This window comes from Bison bison, unplaced genomic scaffold (genome assembly GCF_000754665.1).
Source record: "Bison bison bison isolate TAMUID 2011002044 unplaced genomic scaffold, Bison_UMD1.0 scf7180017864293, whole genome shotgun sequence".
Lineage (NCBI taxonomy): Eukaryota > Metazoa > Chordata > Mammalia > Artiodactyla > Bovidae > Bison > Bison bison.
Window position 1 is genome coordinate 1,891,879 of NW_011494865.1, and position 6,035 is coordinate 1,897,913.

At 52.5% G+C, this 6,035-nt stretch overlaps 1 long non-coding RNA gene across 1 annotated transcript; it reads left to right on the forward strand.

Moving 5' to 3' along the window:
- The first annotated feature begins 2,588 nt into the window (after positions 1-2,588).
- Positions 2,589-5,884, forward strand: LOC104996420. Its single transcript, XR_826188.1, has 3 exons — positions 2,589-2,885; positions 5,078-5,120; positions 5,671-5,884. It is a non-coding gene; the product is annotated as an uncharacterized LOC104996420 (long non-coding RNA).
- Positions 5,885-6,035: the final 151 nt, after the last annotated feature.

A 6,035-nucleotide genomic window follows, 5' to 3' on the forward strand; every position in this document is an offset into this window, starting at 1 on the left:
AGTACTGGAGTTTCAGCTTTAGCATCACTCCTTCTAAAGAAATCCCAGGGCTGATCTCCTTCAGAATGGACTGGTTGGATCTCCTTGCAGTCCAAGGGACTCTCAAGAGTCTTCTCCGACACCACAGTTCAAAAGCATCAATTCTTCGGCGCTCAGCCTTCTTCACAGTCCAGAATAAGCAAAGCCAGAGACATAAAGTAGATTGTGGTTGCTCAGGGGTAGGGGGTAGGGGGTGAGGGAAGTGGGAGGTAGTAGCTAAAGGGGGCAGGGTTTCCTCCCCAGATGATGAAAATGTTCTAAAACTGTGATGGTTGCACAACTCTCTGTGTACTAAAAGTCATTGAACTGTACGCTTTCAGTGGGTGAATCAGGACTTCCCTGGTGGTCCAGTGGTTAAGAATCCGCCTCCTAATGCAGGGGACAAAGGTTCGATCCCTGGTCTGGGAAGATCCCACGTGCCACAGGGCACCTAAGCCCGTGTGCCACACTACTGCACTCTACAGTCCCTGAGCCACGACTACTGAAGCCTGCGTGCTTAGAGCCTGTGCTCTGCAATGAGGAGCAGCCCCCACTCACCGCAACTAGAGAAAGCCCGCACACAGCAATGAAGACCCAGTGCAGCCAAATAAATAAATACATGGGTGAATTGTTTGGTATGTGAATGATATCTCAATAAAACTGTTAGAAAATAAAATAAAGACCGAGGGGGGGGATACTCCCAAGGCAGAGGACTCAGGCTTTGGGAATGTTGGCTGTGCTACTGCCTGGCTGCATGACCATGGACAAATCACTTCACCTCCCAGAGCCTCAGTTTCCTTATCTGTTAAATGGGTACATCCACAGTCCCCACCCCGCCATCTGCAAGGGTTCAAGGGAAGTTGAAGGAGCTAAAGCATGCAGCGCAGACCCGGTCATTTGAGAGCACTATAAACGTTAGTCACTGGACATTAGACTCTGGATGTGTCTCCCGTGCAACCCACTTCTCATTCATACTCCAGAAACCTCGAGAGCATCCATTCCAGGAATGGGACAATTCTTGGAATCAAAATCATGTAGGCTTTCCTGTCCTGGAAAAAACAAAAGTGCTCACTGTTGTCCTGGCCCCCAGTCCTAAAATCGGGCCGGCCTTCTTTCCCTAGACCCAAAGGGCCCAGTCTATCACTTAGAGCTCCAGGAGATCAAAGGACCCCAGTGGTCTGCAAAGAGGTCCTCATGGCCCCCATCACCTGGGGCCCTCGAACCTGCGCTCCACTCCCTGTAGTCCCCACTGCTGCTGGTGGCTTTGAGGATCTCAGGAAAGTCCAAGAGAAGCTGGCACTGACCCTGCAAAATAATGGGATGGGATGGGGTGAGGGGACTCCCCAAGGAAGCAAATGTGTGTGGGGGGCTTATCCCTGTACAGTGGCTCCTCAGAAACCTGTCCCTAGGGGAAAACAGAGGATCTCTATCAACATGGCCTGGGGAAAAAAGTCTGTATTCTTTTCGGACCTGCCCCCACAGGCTCCAGGCCAAGAAAGTGCACAGCAGCATCTATTACATTTCTAAAATTATGCCTAGGTCTGGGGGGGCACGGTGGCCAGGGCTAGGAGCGGGAAAGGATGTGGTAGGCGGGCAGGCAGGCAGGAAACCTTTAATCCAGTGCCTTGTGCCCCGCTTGCACACTGGGCAGCGGGAAGGGAGTGCCCCTTCAGCAGATGCTAGGTCGGTCCCAAGAATCAAAAGCCCTTCTGTGCACAGCCTGGGCGCTCAACCGTTTTTCAACATTGCTGCACTGCCTTCTTGGATGGTTTGAGTTTTCTTTGGATAGAGGCAGTTGGGGGGAAAGGGATGATGTCTTTGGGCCACCCAGTTTGAGAAGTAAATGAGAAAAAGAAAATTGCTGGTGGTCAAAATCTAGAAGTGGGAACAGGGTTGCTGCAGACAGTCGTGCAAGCTGTGCACTGCACAACTGCTGAGGCGCCTTTCCTCAAACAGAGAGTCATGCTGTGTGTATACCCATTCGGGGTCACCCATTATGTGCCAGAAGGAGAACCACCTGGCTCAGGTGACCAGGGCCTTATTCTTGGATGGAGCTGGGGGGATGGGAATCAGTGGCCAGTTTGTATGCGGGGGAAACAGCAAGACCTCATTACAATGGCAGTCCTGATCGAAATACTTAGACACTCCCCATACAGATAATTAAATCTAACAGGGTCGGGGAGGAAGGAGAAGTCAAGGGAGTAAGAGCTCCCAAATATGTGGGCTCTCCTACCTCCCAGATATGATTGCCAGAGAAAAATAGAGGATACCCAGTTAAATTTGAAGGTCAGATAAACAATGAATACATAATATCCCCAGGGCTAAGGTCAAACAAAGAAACAATGAAATCTTTTTAGCATAAGTATGCCCCAAACATTGCATGGGATATACCTACACTAGAGAAATCACCTGTTAGTTCTCCGTCAGTCAAATTTAACTAGGCATCTCTATTTTTCTTTGCTAACTCTAGCAATCCTGCCCTCAGAGGGCGTGTCTGTAAAAGCTCTTTGCCACCCACCATTGCCTGGAAATAGCTATTAAACCAGCAGCCAATCAGGAGCAAACTTCCCCCAGGCCTTTTGTCTGCTGAGCAGGATGGGAAGTAAGAGAGCACTCCCCCTGCTCCTACACACGTGTGCGCACGCGCACACACACACACATGTTGGTGTCATCGCAAAGGCCGCTTCCTCTCCTGGGAGCTCTGAAATCGCCACCTGGCCTGGGTAAGAGGTTTCTCTGCAGGTGGGTGCCCAGCACAGCCACATGTCTGTGGGGAGGATGGAAACCCAGCGTTGGAGCCTGAGGATCTCAGAGCACTGCCCACACAGCCGAAACTGGAAGAGTGTATCTTGCACAAGGCCAGCGCGGTAAGTCAGACGCGGTGACTCTGGGCACTGGGTGGCCTTGGACCCTGGTGTCCTCTCATTCACTGGAGCTGGGGTTGCCCAGGGGTCAGCCTAGCAGGGGGCAGTGCTCAGGTCAGTGGGGAGGCTCCTCCCTAGCCGTCCCCTTGGGTTTTCCGGAAGGCAGGTAGAGAATGAGGGAAGTAGGGCCATAGGCAACCCCCAGGAGGTTTCTATGGGAAGAGCTGGCTAACCTCTTGTGGGGCCACCTGTGGTCAGAACTGACTACACGTGACCAGTGCGTGGTGGCACCAACCCAGCTGGCAGGACTCTCATGGGCACAGGAAACCTGCACAGAAAGTTACCCAAGGCCCAGGCAGGACAGACCTGGATCAGGAACCCAGAAGAGCCCTAGCAAGTAACAGGAAGGGTCTCACCAGCTTCCCATTTCCCCCTCCAGCTCAGAACTGGCGACCAACTTCTCCACCCATGCTCCCCACTCCTTTGTCTGTCTGAGCCCCTGGGAAGGGTGGGGAGGTGAGGAGGAGCTAAAGTGCCCCAGGTATGAGTCAGCCCTGTTTGGGAGCAGTTCCACCCTCCCTGGTGGCTCAGATGGAAAAGAATCCACCTGCAATGCGGGAGACCTGGGTTTGATCCCTGGGTTGGGAAGATTCCCTGGAGGAGGACATGGCAACGCACTCCAGTATTCTTGCCTGGAGAATCCCCATGGACAGAGGAACCTGGCAGGCTACACAGTCCATGGGGTCACAAAGAATCAGACACGAATGAGCACCTAAGCACAGCACAGCAACGTGCCTACCCACAGAAAAGGAGGATTAAAAGAGGAACAGAAAAGCTCCGATGTCTTTCCTTTGAGAACCAGTGTCAATCAAGACCTCTTTTGAGAACTGTCTTTGGACCACGGATCCCCTGTGGATTCCCTGGTGGTTCAGCGGTAAAGAATCTGCCTGCCAAAGCAGTAGACGTAGGTTTGATCCTTAAGGATTATTCCCTGGAGAAGGAACTGGCAACCCACTCCAGTATTCTTGACTGGGAAATCCCATGAACAGAGGAGCCTGGTGGGCTACAGTCCATGGGGTCGCAAAGAGTCAGACACGACTGAGCGAGTAACACTTTCACTTCCACCTTCCTAGCCCAGAGGTCATCGGACACCATTTGGGAGGCTCCCTGTGGCTTCCAGAGACTTTCGAGAGTCCTTCTCCTTCATCCCAGAATCCTGTTCCCTGGAGAGACACAGAGGCACTTGGTCGTTGCAAAAGCTGCCCTGTGTGGTGGCATAATTAGGGCAGAGATGCCTTCTTCCCACAAGAGGGCCAACCAAATGAGTTCTCTTTTTTTATTTTTAATATTTTTATTTATTTATGTATTTATTTGGTTGTATCGGGTCTTAGTTGCAGTATGTGGGATCTAGTTCCCTGACCAGGGATCGAACCCAGGCCCTCTGCATTGGGAGTGCAGAGTCTTAGCCACTGGATCACCAGGGAAATCCCCAAACGAATTCTTGACTTTTGTTTTTGATTCCGTTTCTGATTCTTGCGGGGTGGAAAGAGGAAAGGTGCTCACAAGGGCAGAGGCCAGAGCTGCTCTGTCACCAGGGACTCTCCTAATGCAGCCAGATGCAGGTCCCCAGGGCTGCTTTCTTCTGGGTAATTTGGTCACAGTTTGGTTCGAGGGGTCAGACCGTATTGTCCTGCCTATTTAGATTTGCGCGGTCACAAAGAGTCGGACATGACTAATTACGCATGCATGCATTGCAAAGGTGGAGTAACATTCTCCCCTCCAACTACCAACTCCTGGAGGGCAGGGACCCTGCTGATTCAGCATGGATGGACTCCTGGGAGAGCCCCCATAGGGAGCAGGCAGTCAGGGAAGGCTTCCTGGAGGAAGCGGCACTGGTTGAAGCCAGAGTTCGATGTAGGGAGGAGCAGGAAGGACACTGTCTTACAGAAACAGTGAGATGGAAGGTGTGGCACACGGACAGACTGAGCAGACAGGTAACCCTAGGCAGCTCTGGCTGGTGGAACCGGAGCATGGGGTGGGGAATGGGGAGCCAGAGGAACGGCTGAACAGAGAGAGCGTTCGAGAAAGCAGGATTCAGATTCAAGACAACCAGCCTTTCCCTGACTCCTGGTGCCCGATGACTGGGCAAAGCCACTTCACTTGCTAAACCTCAGTTTCTTCATCTCTAACGCTAGGAAAGATTGACGGCAGGAGGAGAAGGGGACGACAGATGAAATGGTTGGTTTGGCATCATCAACTCAATGGACATGAGTCTGAGCAAACTCTGGGAGATGGTGAAGGACAGGGAAGCCTGGCGTGCTGCAGCCCAAGGGGTTGCAAAGAGTTGGACACGACTGAGCGACTGAACAAGATGGAAGCAATGGCAGTGATGAACATCGCTGCTCTGGGGGGTCCCTTCGCTCTCTGCCAGGCCCTGGGTCTGCATTTACCTGCACGTCTCACTCATTCCCATGACACCCCTAGAAAACAGGGGGCACCTTTATCCCCATTGTACAGATGGGGTGGTTGAGGCTTATGAAGGTTCAGGAAGATGTCCTGGGTTCCAAGGTTCAGGATTTGAACCCAGATCCCAGGATTTGAAGCCCAGGCTCGAACTGCCCCTAGGAAGGAGCAGGAGGGATGCTGCTTGGAATGTGAACACAGTTGTCTCTCTCTTTTTTCCCTCCCTGGGGTGGCCATAGCAGTTAGCACAAACTGAGTGGCTTTGAAAAAAATAATTGGGGCTTCCCTGGTGGTCCAGTGGTTAAGAATCCACCTTGCGATGCAGGGGACACAAGTTCGATCCCTGGCCCAGGAGGCTCCAACGTGCCTCAGGGCAATAAGCCCACGTGCCACCAAGACTGAAGCCCACTCGCTCTAGGAACCATGCTCCCCAGCAAGAGAAGCCGCCGCAGTGAGAGGCCCACACACCGCCTCTCCAGGGTAGCCCCTGCTTGCTGCAACTAGGGAAAGCCCACACGCAGCAACGAAGACCCAGCGAAGCCAAAAATAAATAAATATAATTTTAAAAATCGGACATTTATTTATTCTCTCTCAGTCTTGGAGCCCAGAAGTCTGAAATCAAAGTGCTGGCAGGGTTGGCCCCTTCTAGAGGCTCCGCGGGGGGGGAACCCTCTTCTTCCCCCCCCCCCC